This window comes from Canis lupus, chromosome 18 (assembly GCF_011100685.1).
Source record: "Canis lupus familiaris isolate Mischka breed German Shepherd chromosome 18, alternate assembly UU_Cfam_GSD_1.0, whole genome shotgun sequence".
In the NCBI taxonomy this organism is placed as follows: Eukaryota; Metazoa; Chordata; class Mammalia; order Carnivora; family Canidae; genus Canis; species Canis lupus.
Genome location: NC_049239.1, coordinates 30,323,953 through 30,338,254, shown reverse-complemented (window position 1 = coordinate 30,338,254; position 14,302 = coordinate 30,323,953). Strand labels below are relative to the sequence as shown.

At 36.7% G+C, this 14,302-nt stretch overlaps 1 long non-coding RNA gene across 1 annotated transcript; it reads right to left on the bottom strand.

Moving 5' to 3' along the window:
• Positions 1–2,426: 2,426 nt before the first annotated feature.
• LOC111091020 lies at positions 2,427–12,623 on the bottom strand. The gene is made up of 3 exons (XR_005372937.1): positions 12,556–12,623; positions 9,071–9,148; positions 2,427–2,539 (listed from the first exon to the last, which is right to left on the bottom strand). It is a non-coding gene; the product is annotated as an uncharacterized LOC111091020 (long non-coding RNA).
• Between the last annotated feature and the right edge of the window lie 1,679 nt (positions 12,624–14,302).

The window sequence follows — 14,302 nt, the reverse complement described above, 5'->3', positions numbered from 1 at the left end:
ATGTGTCATAACCTGCTAGGTATTCATTCCATGTAGTTTGAGCATTTACTATATGCTGTGCTATTCTGGCTTCTAAGACACACAGATAAACAAGATATCATGCCTGCATTAACCATCACTTGCAGGTGTTAGTAGGCACTAATCTCTGGGGCCAATCCTGGGCTTAGAAAGGAAGGATGTAAATAAATAAATAAATAAATAAATAAATAAATAAATAAATAAATAGGATGTGAGAAACTCTAACCTACTCATAAACTCAGCATCTATTGACTTCAGTACGAAGTTCATATAACAGTTGTTGGTCAGAGTTTTTACATTTATAAATCTAAGCCTAGTTACTTAATTTTTGTCTTTTCTATACATGTATTATGATAGTATCCTCTAAGGATTGCACAAATTTGACTTGTTTGCTATCATCTAACTGACCTCACTGACACTACATGTAGTTCCTGTATGTTCTTTTCACTCTCTTATTGTGGAAGGTAATTCATCCAGGTTGCAAAACAGGTTCAGGATTTTGCTCCCAAAATCCTATTGCTGTCTTCCAATTTCTGGCTGAATTTTGAAAAAAAAAATTTCTCATATCTCTTATGAACATTTGTGTAGAATGTTGATGTATCACCAATAAATATGGTTAACATTTATATTCAATGATCCCATTCTCCAGGAAAACTATTACTTGATAAACATATAATACAGATATCAAGATGACCCTAAGGAGTTTTGGTCTAAAACATTGAAATTTTTACAGCGACAAGTTGTGTCAGGGAGGGAAGTCTGTACTAAGAAGATATATTCTGAAGTTATGCCTTTATGAAAATCATGTTTACTATTAATTTCAATACAGAAAGGGCAGCACTCTTATGTAGCATGTATACCTCTACTACCAAATCATATTTTGTCCTTTTTCAGCTGTGGACTGTAAGGTAACAGTCATTTACTTCTGAATCTTTGCATATTTGCCTCAGCCAAGACTATTGTATTTATGAAATATTTTTTGAAGAGGGGAAAGAAAGAAGAGAAGTTATAGCTGTTTTCAGGGTAAGAAGTGAACACCATCTAAAATACCAGAGTCTCCTATGAAAGCACAGCTTCCTTTCTCCATTCTAAATACTCCTACAGACCAACAATCCTAAGCTCATATGGAGTCACTAATATGAGATTATTTTGCTGACCTATTTCTGGTTTCTCAGTGATATGATGAACAGTGTTACTGAACAGTCCGTGGATTTCCTTCTAAGCAGCCATTTGCTCTTCAATCATGGAATGCTTAGTACTCTAAGCACTACCATGTAGATAAGTCAGAGAAGGCAACAGAAGGCAAACGAATGTGATAAACTAATAAAAGGAGAATAAGAAAACCTGTTATCTGGGATTCAAGACTCTGGAGTTCTTGTCCCTCTTTTTTTTTCTAGACTGTATTGCTTGGACATGCTACTTCACTCATTGGATTCTTTTATCGCTAAGGGACATGGCTATGTAGCTTATGAATTGTCGCAGCTCCCATACTTTACAATAGAAATATTACATCCGTTTTTAGCAATACACTCTAATGCTGATCCTTTGTGGCTGAGTTAAACTCATCCAACAAGAAAGACTTGATTGGATTCTAGACTGTAAAAACTTCAATAAATAAGAGTAAATAAAAAACATACACGTGAATACATAATTAGATAATTCTAAAGTATTGAGATCGTTGGTAAAATTCAAATATGGAATACAGATTAGATATGATTAGATATGATTAGATTAGATTAGATATGTATGTTAAGAATATGTTATCAATGTTTAATTCCTGATTTTGTTAAATGTACTGTGGTTGTTTTAAGAGTAAATCCTTATTCTCAGAAAATGCTCTGAACAATTTGAGGCTTAAAAAAATTCAATGATTTTTTTTTTAAGATTTTTAAAAATTTATTTGGGAGAGAAAAATCATGTGTGGGGAGACAGGCAGAGGGAGAGGGAGAAGAAGACTCCCAGCTGAGCAGGGAGCCCTACTCGGCACCCAATCCGAGGACACTGAGATCATGACCTGAGCCAAAGGCAGATGCTCAACCGACTGAGCCACCCATGTGTTCCTAACTTCAGTTATTTCTAATAGGGTAAAGAATAGGGTCACAGCAAAGAGCGTGTCCAAAGTATGAAGATTCTCAAGAGTACTGCAATTTCTGTTTCCAAATCTGGAGGATTCTCTATGTACTTGTCTATATATTCTGTGAGTATCTACATAATTTCTTATGAAGAATGATTTGTGCTTTTTCATTGGTGCTCTAGCTCCAGCAGTTTCCTGTTACTCAAAACTAACAATGTCTACAGTCAACATATTAAGGCAACTTATAAAGGCTTGGCATAAAGAATCACAACTACCTTACATAAGATCAGGATGCACAAGTGTCCACTGCCTTGGAACCCAATAAAGGTTACCTGTCCACATGCCCGTAGTAGCCATAAGTGAGCTCCCATGCTCTAGGTCTTGTCAACTGTGGCTACTACACGGATGTCCTTACTCTCCAGCATTTTTAGGAGCACTGTGCAGGTGCTGTGGAAAAATTGAAAACCATTCAGATGAGTGCATGAGCCTGAGTAAATGCTCCAGTGTCCTCTGAACACTTAGTATGACTTCACACAGTTCCATTTGCACAACTGAAAGGAATGACTATTCCCTTCACCTTCAGGATTATGCCTTGTGACATAGACTTCAAGACATGGCTTAGGTTTTAGAGAAACAGTTGTTTCTTGAGAGTCTATCTTTTGCTCTGAAAGTCTGTCAGATATTCATTCCATGTAGAGCTTAAAGTTAGTGGTAAAACAGCCTTAGAAGGATCACCCTGAGTACATAAATGATGGCAAAAGGCAATAGTAACACTACCAGCTTTTCAGCCAAATGGCTTTGGTTTAAGTCCCGGTTCTTTCACACGCTATGACATCAGGCAAGTTTTTTTTTTTTTTTTTTTTAACACCTTTTAATCTCAGTTTCCCCATTTGTGTAATGGCGCCAATATTAATACCCAACTCATAAGGGTGAAATGAGATTTGATGCAGAATATCTGAAGTTTATAGAAGGGTGCCAGGGACAACTTCAGTCCTCAATGAATTAGCTGTTGCCTCATTTAAAATATTTCCCTTATGTTTATGACAAGGTTCACTCCCTATAATTTGTATTATTTTCAGTAATCTCAAGTTACATCAAAGTATACTCTGTTCTAAATGTCAACATTTTTGGATGCAACAGTCATATTTTAAAATTCTTCGGTCTAAATTTCATTGGCTTTTCCACACATAATGTAAAATTATGGCCTTCTGTCTTCCTGGCTACTATTCTCTAGGACACAATCCAGATTGGTCATGTTCCTCACAAAAGTGGGACCTAGAACTTTCTGAAAATGAACTTTTAATTATATCTCCTCTTTTTGGATGCCATGCTTCTATCTCAAAACTCATCTATCAGCCTTAGAGGCAGCTGCTTAGCACTGTTGTTTACGTTGCTCAGTGGTCTTTCTCTTCTACTGTCTTAACACTTTTTTTCCTCCTAAACTCACAAAACTGATTCGTTACTTTATGTCTAAAATTGTGGCTTATTTTTCTGTCTGAATTTCATTTCAGTGAAAAAAAGAAAAAAATCCTGTTACCTAGGACCTTATAGGTTCCTTCCTGCTCTGAAATTTCTTGATTTAGTACCTTTATATTTATCCCTATTATAATTCATCATATTTGGTCTGGCCCTAATTTCCAGCAGGTGGAGATAAAGAACACTGATTGTGTCAAGTAACCTAATCCACTGATTCTTCTTTAAGTGCTATGCTATAAGAAATTTAGTCAAAAGCCATCTATAACCTCAAATAAGACAATGGTTAGGAGAGAATGTTGGCAATACCAAGGGCCGAATCCAAAGCAGCCCAGTTACCTCGTCTGATCATTAACCATCGCTGTCCAGCATCTAATAACCTTGTAGTACCTACCATGTGTTCTAGGTGATAAAAACATCATTATTATTTTATTTCATCATTTAATGTTTAGATGAAACCCCAGTGCTTTTTACTTCCTTAAATGTGTAAGGTCGTTTTCTTCTTATCAGATTGTCAGAACTAATGGTAAGCATTTATTGTTTGTTTAAGGAAAATATGCCTCATAAAAGTAGAGTCAAATAGGAAAGTCTGCAAAAGTCAAATTTCACACAATGTTAATCCGTTTCAGCTGGGTTTTAACTATTTTTATTTATTTATTTATTTAAAAAAATTAAAGATTTATTTATTTACCCATGAGAGACACAGAGAGAGAGGCAGAGACACAGGCAGAGGGAGCCCAACATGGGACTCGATCCCAGCACTTTGGGATCATGCCCTGAGCCGAAGGCAGACATTCAACCGCTGAGCCACCCAGATGCCCCTATTTTTTTTTTTTTTTTACATATATTTATTTTAGAGAGAGAGAGAGCAAGGAGAGGAGCCAAGGGAGGGAGAGAATCTCAGGCAGACTCTGCATGGAGCCAGATGTGGGGCCTTAGATCATGACTTGAGCTGGGATCAAGAGTTGGATGCTTAATCGACTGAGCCACCCAAGTGCCCCTGGCTTTAGCTATTTTACACAGTATTCTTGAAGTGATGAGTAAAAGACCTTGTCATAAACAAAGCCAATGGACAAAATAACACATTTTCATGGAGAAAAAAAAAAAAAAGATTTCTCAATTCTGTATCCTTGCCTGTTTGGGGAGAAAGTACTTAAGAAACAGGGGCTGTGGTCACTTCTTTCTATTAAACATGCTGTTTCATGTCTTGTGGCATAACAGAATCAAACCACAGATGCTCCACTGCTTTGGTGAGACTGAGAATGTGTCATCATGGCTCCTAAAGAACTATTATTTGATCTCTTCCTCTCTTGCACATATTGGCCTGCATTTTCTGTTGATTCTTGAAGTCTGTAAATAAACCAGTTTAATTAAAAAGGTAGAGAAAGACAGGCATCTGGTAGGGATGTTTATTGCCAGGTGGCCTGACCTTCTCTTGCCAAGGTAATTTACTTTGCTAGGGTTATTTATTTTCTTTCTTTTTTTTTTGAGGCATACAGGAAAATACTAATTAATTCTCTGAATTGTGAAGTAGCTCAGAGATGACAACAATTTTCTGTTTCTGTGTGTAAGAGCTATTAGGGTCATGAGGAATGGGAGAAAAGACAATATTTTTTAGTCCTCCTATGGAACAGATTATAAACTTGGTGTATTATATATTATTCCACATAATTGTAAGAGCCACCTTGTATCATGGTATCACCCGTGGAGGGAAACTGAGCTTAGAGGAGTGAACTTTTTGGCCTAATGTCATTAACTCATAACTACAAGGAATTGGGATTTTGAGCATAGGTTTTCTAGGCCCTATAATCGATACATTTTGACTTCCTTTATATTATATACCCACTATAGATAATTCAAACCTATGCAATACCTTTAATTTCTAGGCAACTCATTATTGACCATAATTTGCTATTTCCTAAAAGAAAAAGAACATCTGATACATTTTTTTTTCCTAGCAACTTGCTACCAGGTGCTGGAATAATTAATATCTCCAAATAAAAATCCTAGCTCTTTTCAGGTCAAAATTCAAATATTACCTATACATATGTGGATCCTTCCTTTCCTACCCTCTTCCATATAGGAAGGGTGTTGGCCTTGTGGTTCCCATTTCTAAATGTCGCTAATATAAAATAGATTTGGCTTTATGTTCCAAGTACATCATGCATTTAAAACCTTTTGGGATTAGGTGGTTCTTTGGCCAGTGAAATGTAAGAGTAAGTGACATCTGTTATTTCTAGGTATAAGATTTTGAAAAAAAAAAAAAAAAAAAAAAAAAAAGCCAATGTCCCGTTCACCCCATCTGCTATTTGCTGCTGTTTGGTGACAGTCAAGTTGAGCTGAAGCTTTTTTCAGTGTGGACTTTTGAGTGACTGCTATGGGCAGACCAGCCTCTTTAGTCAGAATAGGTTAGATTTTGTTGTTATAATAAAACACTCTCAGACTTTCCATGGCTTAGCTCAATAAAAGGTTATTTCTCACTCCTATGAAATATTCATGAGCTGACTCAGGACCCTAAGCCATGTTTTAATTATCCTTACCATTGGTGCCTGGACTGATAGAGCTAGCTACTACCTATTACCTTTCTTAGATCCATGGAAAAAGAGGAGAGCACAGAGAAGTGCTGACTGGCTTATTCATTTCCTGTTCACTATGCTTTGACCAGAGCAACTTGCATGGCCACATCAGAGTTCAAGGGGGAGGAGGCATAGAGTTTTGCCATCTGCCTGGAAAAGGAGTGCCAAATATTTGTGAGCAGTCTTCATGGCAACCACAACCTCTAGTCTACCCCCTTGTGTTACACATACAGCCTAAGCAAGAAATGAGGTCACTGGGATAATCAAGGAGGTATTGGGGTTGTTACTTCAGCAGTATCAGCCCAACTGGACCCAAATAGTCATCAGGAGAGAATGAGTTAAGAAATCCTATTTCACATATAGTAGCAGTTACTAATCCAAGGCATACATTAGAATAACCTAAAAAAATTTTTTTTAAAGATTTTATTTATTCATAAGAGACAGAGGCAGAGACAAAGGCAGAGGGAGAAGCAGGCTCCATGCAGGGAGCCCAATGTGGGACTTGATCCTGGGACCCCGGGATCACACCCTGAGCCAAAGTCAGATGTTCAACCGCTGAGCCACCCAGGTGTCTCAAGAATCATCTAAAATGTTTTTAAAAGTATTAGGACTCAAGGCTCTCTAGCCACCAATATCATTAGAAACTTAGGGATGGCCTGGGCCTTGATATTTTTTTTTTTTTAAGTTTCCCAAAGGATTGTGATATGCAGCCAGAGCTGAGAACTATTGATACGTATAACAGAAGATTAGGTATATGATGTAAAACTATAGGTGATGATTTGTAATCATGCTCATTTTCTATGAAAATCTACTTCAAGTTTAAAAGCAAGTCATAAAACACTTTGATATCTGCTCTATAACTGGGTACCTATATTTGTTTAAATGTACAGAAAAGTTTAGAATGCTGCATTGTCAAATCTTACGTACATTTTCCACTGAGGCATGGCTAGGACTTTTCATGACTTACTACAAGGAAGAAGAAAAGGTTTTAAGCTATACTTAGTTTTCATTTTCTTTTTTCTAAGTTATTGATGATTATTTTATGTTTCTATAATCATAATCTTGTATAAGTAAAATATTTAATGTTAAAATTTAAAGGGCAAATATCACTTAATACATCAAAAATATAAAAGCATGCCATAATTGAAAGTAGGTAACTATAATGTTAAATATTATGTCAGTCTTCAGGGTGCCTGGGTGGCTCAGTTAGCTGAGCATTTGACTCTTGGTTTCTGCTCAGGTCATGATCCACAGGCTTACTGCGGAGTAGGCTTGAGATTCTCTCTCTCTCTCTCTCTCTCTCTGCCTCCCCCTCCCCCCCACTCATACATGCTCCTTCTTCCTTTCTCTAACTAAATGAATCAAATTTTAAAATAAAAAAAAAAGACGTCAGTTTTCACCAGAGTAAATAACAAAGGTAAAGAGCAAAATTCCCAGATTTCTTAGGGAGAGTTAGAGGAGAACTTAATTATTTTAAATCTTTTCTGGTGGAATTAACACTTTAAGTTCCATCCATTTATTTAAAATATTATAGATAAAATACATTTGGGAAACAAGTATCCTAAGAGCTTTCATCCTAAGTTATTAAAATACTATACATGTAGAATATTGAAAAGACTTTTGTATAGCTGTAGGAATAGAAAATACATAATTCAAATGAATAGACATGGTTGTGGTAGACCCCAAAATATATAAGAATCTAGAATGTGGTAAAGGTGGTATTTCAAAGTATGGAAAGAGAAAATATACAGTACTGAGAAATGTACTCTGTTGAAAAAAAAAGATTCTTACTCCTTATTGTAAATCAAAAATTATCATTATCCAAAATTTATTTTTTTTATTATTTATTTATTTATTTATTTATTTATTTATTTATTTTTTATTTATTTATGATAGTCACAGAGAGAGAGAAAGGCAGAGACACAGGCAGAGGGAGAAGCAGGCTCCATGCACCGGGAGCCTGACGTGGGATTCGATCCCGGGTCTCCAGGATCGTGCCCTGGGCCAAAGGCAGGCGCCAAACCACTGCACCACCCAGGGATCCCTCATTATCCAAAATTTAATGTGGAATATAGCCTTTAATAAGTAAAACATAAAAGAAAATAAAAGTAACACATAGGTAAAGAGTCATCTTATAAAAGAAAAAGCTTTTACAAAAATAGGCTCATGGAAAGATGCTACGTTGAGGATTTTTACACACTTGTAAAAATAAAAATCTAAATTATCTGTGTCATTATGTATCACAAAACAATCAAAGTCCATTAGCACCTTGGGATATTTAACACATTTTAGGCAAAATATTAGTAATCTTTAATCCAGAACTCCAGAAAAATTATTGGAAAATGTTTAGCAAATCAAAAGAAAAAAAAAGAAAACAGGTGAAGAGATAATTGGCAAAAGAAATACAAGGTAATTGGTTCAATATCCATGTATTTATACTCTGCCTTTTGATGGACACATTGTTCTAAATAGAATCTGTGCCATCCGAGTGTATTTTCTAGTAGAGGGAAATAAAAGGAATAATCAAGTGTGTCGTGAATGTAATGCCGAATAATAAAGCAGCTTATGGGCATTAGGACATATGCTGTGGGATTTAGGAGTGGCTAATTTGTAGGGGATGCGCAGAGGAAAGCTTCAGTGAATCACTGAGTCATGTGGGCAGAGTGCTTCCCAGAGAGAAGATACACACGTGGTTGCTGAGGATGAATGTGCTCTGTGAGCTCTGGGGACAATGACACAATGCCCTTGGGATGGTGTGGGGTCTGGGGAAACAGTGCATACGAAAGTGTTCTGTAGATTTGTGTAGGGACAACGTGTGAAAGAGTCATCTAGAACAGGAGAATGAATAGGCTAGAGCCACAGAGTCAAAGTGCCAGGATCCACCAACAATGGACAGTTCTTAGTGGTTGCACACTGAAGGTGAGCTTACCTGTATTTGCTTTTCCAGCCATGTTCCTTTGTGGACCCAGAGAACATGGTGTTAAAACTGAGTTAATCTTGGGATTTTCTAGGCCAGAAAAACAAGAAAAGTAAAAACGAGCAAAGGACTTCAGGGTATATGCAAGAGAGTTACTACCTGCAACCAGTAAGAAATTTAAAAAAATAATAATAATAAAAATATTTAATTCAATTAAAAGCCATGATATAACTTACAAAATACTCATGTAAACTCATCACTGAATCACATGGGATATCATTATATTTGAAAACATTAGCAAAATTTGGCAAGAGTAGGAAAAAGGAAACCCCTTTATAACCTACAAGTGGTTTGATGTCATTGTATGAGAATGTTGCAGTTGATATCTAAATCTTTAAAAGGTTACTCAAAATTCACAAGTTTTGGGGCACCTGGGTGGCTCAGTCAGGTAAGCATCTGCCTTCAGCTCAGGTCGTGATCCTGGGGTCCTGGGATTGAGCCCCAGATCAGCTCCCTGTTTGGCAGGGAGTCGGCTTCTCCCTCTTCCTCTGCTGCTCCCCCTGCTTGTGCTCGCTTGCTCTATCTCTGTCAAATAAATAAATCTTAAAAAAAAAAAGAAAGAAATTCACTAGTTTTAGAGGAGTGGGTTTGTATTTTTCCAGATGGATCTTTATTTTAATATTCCACATAGTAGGAAAAATATTGAAATCCAACTGAAGTAGTTTCCAGATACCCTATCCTAAGTGTCTGACAATAGGTAATGGAGTACATGCCTTTGATATAAATTTATCTTTGTCCAAACACTTGGAAATATGTTCATTTGTGTATGTGTGTGTAGATGAATATACTTTAGAGATATATCAAGCTTGTACCCTGAGATATAAACACACGCATGATGTTTAAATATTTACTCACAAAAAAATAGCACGTAATTTTGTTTCTGAAATCTTGTTTTGTGAAACAGTTATGTTTTACTTATATATTGTGTACATATGTAGATATCTGCATATATGCTCCATAAACATGTATTTTATGTATACATACTACACATACATATACATGTGCATATAAATTTATACATATATTTGCATAGACCTACATATGCATAAATACAGACATCTAAGATACATGATAATGGAGTGATCTAACAGGGAGGGTTCAATACAAAGATTAATGTACTGACTTGATGCTTTTACATGACTGGCTTCAAGTCTCTGGCCTGGGTGGTTTTACCATTGGTAAGTTACAGGTGACATGTACCTCATAAATTCTGGAAAATGTTAAATAAGAAACTTATTCAAAGAAAGGACCAGCCATTCTGATTCTGCCAATTACAGATTCCTTCAATAGTAATCTTCTAACCAGATTTATCAATTTCCACTATTAGGTAGATGGTGGTAAATTTCATGATTATCTTCTGAAGCTTCAAAATGTGCTGCAAATAGTCCATACCTATCCTTTTTATTCTCAGTAATTTTCTTTTTTTTCTTTTTAGACTCCATTTTCTACTTCCCTCATAATGGTCCCTATTTTTCTTAATATGTACCCATGGATAGTTTTATTGACTAGATATTCTATGGAAGAACTTCATTCCAAAAAACCAATCTGTGCAAAAAAAGACCTTTAGTACCAAACACTCTTTCATTTTTTTTTTAAGATTTTATTTATTCATTAGAGACACACAGACAGAGAGGCAGTGACACAGGTAGAGGGAGAAGCAGGTTCCATGCAGGGATCCCGATGTGGGACTCAATCCTAAGACTCCAGGATCATGCCCTGAGCTGAAGGCAGATGCTCAACTGCTGAGCCACTCAGGCATCCCTTGATTTTTTTTTTTTTTAATTGAGAAACAGGAAGCATGGATCATCTACATCCTCCCACCATCTGAAATAACATGGCATGGCCAGTGGCAGTGGCAGAAATTCTGGGGTCCACATATGATAGAAGAAAGTATAGCATTGAAAAAAAGAGAAGTCATATAGGTAGTGGATACAGGGGCATTTAAATTTGCATATTTTTTATAGATCTGTTTACTTATTTGAGGGAGAGAGAGAAAAGGAAGGAAGGAAGGAAGGAAGGAAGGAAAGAAGGAAGGGGGCAAAAGGGGAGAGAACCTCAGGCAGACTCCTTGCTGACCTGGGAGCCCCACCCAAGGCTCAATCCCACAATCCTGACATCACAACCTGGGTCACAATTAGGAGTTGGATGTTTAACCTACTGAGCCACCCAGGCACCCTTGTATTTTCATTTCTAGTTATGCATGAGAGTTGTCAAGAAAGATTGTGAGAAACCATGTTCTAGAATATCCTAAAAGGGAAGGAAAAATATATTAAAAAAATAGTATCTCTAAGATATAAATTGTCTAACTTTCAGTCCTATTTGAAGTTGTTTTCATTTTTGGATTCAGCTGCTTCCTGTGGAAAAAAGAGACCGGGTCCAGAAAGAAGCAAGAAGGTGGCCCATGGTGGTTTAATTTACATTTTTGGGTCTGCTTAGAGTTGAGTGTGTAAGGTGCAGTACCTTGCTGAGTCATTTTTACTTATGTTGCTTTAATGGTGATATAAAGGTTCAATTTTATAGGGACCCTTATTGTTTTTAGAGTAAAACCTCAAAGACTATGTAGAAACAAGTGCCAAGGCAATACTGGAGTACTGGTGAAAATACACACTTTGTGATGAGATGACCTGGGTGGAAAATTGGAAACTGAGTTAATGTCATCAAGAAATTATTATTTTGTTTAATGATCATGAAAGGTTGTAACATGGCAATCTTTTTTTTTACTTACCCAGTTCCTTCAAGACCTATGCTTTTTTTTTTTTTTTTTTTTTTGAAGACATGTGAAGACAATTAAAAATCTTGGGCAGCCCTGTTGGGGACCCCTCTCACTTCTGAGAACCTTCTCTGTATCTCTGCTTAATAAACTTCTACTGCTTTGCTCAAAAAAAAAAAAAAAAAAAATCTCCCTAAATTGGTTCAAGTGTGCCATCCTCTTCCAGGGAAGACTGAATCGGCTGGACATTTGCATATCACAGTGGGACTTACAATGCAGTATTACTTTGGATCTGTGTGTCACATGTGTCCATGTCATAGGACAAATAGAAAGTAATAAGCCTTGTACAGTCCAATCGAGTATATGGACGAGGTTGGGTCAGCTCGAGGCAACATGGTTGGTTGCCTTTAGCTAAAAGCTGCCTCAGAGTTTGCTTGATCTCTCTGAGGACTGAAGGGAGAACTATTTCGCCTTCTATTAATGCCTTCACAGTGCTGGTTGGGGACACTCCGTCATGATAGGCTCTAGAGGGATTCACAGAAACTAACATGGCAAAAGCCAAGGATGAAAGTTTCAAATTATGGTTAAAATCTGCTCTTAGCGTAATCCGGCATTAGATATTCTTTAAAGTTCGTATGGCCTGATGTGTGAAAGGCAGCCTATAAAAGACACCTGAGGACTCAAAGACATAACAACATGATGGTTTCCATTTCCATATAGGACTCACTTCCTAGGAGATGCATGAGGCTGAGTGGAATTCGTCTACCATCTGTGTGTTGAATTTATGGGTATCTGGAAAAAGAGAAAATAATTCAGATTGGAAAAATTGCTATACAATACTTTTTATGGGGTGAGAGAGAATCAGAATTGAACTCTTCAGAATTTGGGAAATGCTAAATAATCTCATGACTCTTTCAACTGTGGACATGATCAGTAATTAAGGAATGACTGGCCTCATGCACCATCTCTCTTCACTCACCTTAGTCACTGGCTGTGAGCAGGGATTAAACCTGTTCGTGGGTACCTTTCCTTTTTTTCCCCTTTTCTAAGTTTATGCAAGGGGGTTATCTGATAGAAAAAGCCAGCCTAAGCTTAACAAGGGGGTTATCTGATAGAAAAAGCCAGCCTAAGCTTAACTTTGGAACCAGAACTGTTCAAAGGAATTTACACCTAACCCCGTAGTATAAAGGAAAAAGCAAGAGGAGAATTTGCCATTCAGTAGAGGAGCCTATGAGCAAAGTAGAGATTACATCTCTTATTTTTCTGATCAAAAATTCTTGCCAGGAACTTCTCCAGAGAAAAATAAAGGAGAGAAAAGTGTTTTGTTTTGTTTTGTTTTGTTTTGTTTTGTTTTCTCAAGAGATTCTATGCATGGATGTCCATGATGACAAGGGAGGACCAGGAGTTAACCACCCCGAAGTATCCAGGTACCATCATTATACAGAGACGGGACTCCTGATAGCCAGTTCTGTCCAGGAGATAATGCAGCTCTAACATCACATGGGAGGGGAAAGGAAGAGGAAATCAAGAATCCCTGGGGCAACCATAGATTATGGTCAACTGGGGACTGAGGAACACAATTTTTAAGAATTGCTATTCTGGTTTGCTAATGTACCCTTGAGTGCTCTTAGAGACAAATAATGATAAGTGTCTTGTGATTGTTGTTTAGTGGAGTGTGAATTTTTGTGATGATCCCATAAAGGAACCAAATCCAATGAATACTAGGATGTCCTCAAATCATACAAACACCCCTTCTAAAGAAATCTGAATACTCACCTCTACTCAGTCAGCAGAGTAGTCAGCAGAGTAGTCAGCAGGAAAAGACTATTAAGAGATTTTATGACAATTTCTTTTAAATCAAACTACTGTTAGAAATGTTAACTAGTCTACGGCCATACCACCCTGAACATGCCCCATCTCGTCTGATCTCGGAAGCTAAGCAGGGTCGGGCCTGGTTAGTACTTGGATGGGAGAAATGTTAACTAAAAATAATAATAATAATAAATAAGAAAAAAAGAAATGTTAACTAGTGTTAACTAGGTAATCTCAGAACCAAATCAAAGCATATTAATGTGAGTAAATATTAAACTTGGACAGGAAAATGAATGCCTTTATACATCCTTGTATTAGAAATGATCTATTCCTACACCCTCGTGTAAATGTAAAAATGCAGAACCAAAGAAGTAATGACTTGTACATATTTCATAGCCATTGTCCAGATTTAGACATCATCCAAAAAAGCTTTCTGAAGATCTTTTCACCTTTAGAAAAAATTTTCCATAAACTACCTCTACTTCATTCCTACATTTTTTTTTTCCCTGTTAACTCCCTGCATTCTTCTAGATAGCTAAGTATTCCGAATCGTTTGTGGATGAGTGGACCTTTAAAAAGGTCATTCTCAGTGGGTAAATTTCAATTCTTCCACACAATTTCAAGCAAGTTCAAAATATAATCAAATATGTCCTTTCATTCTT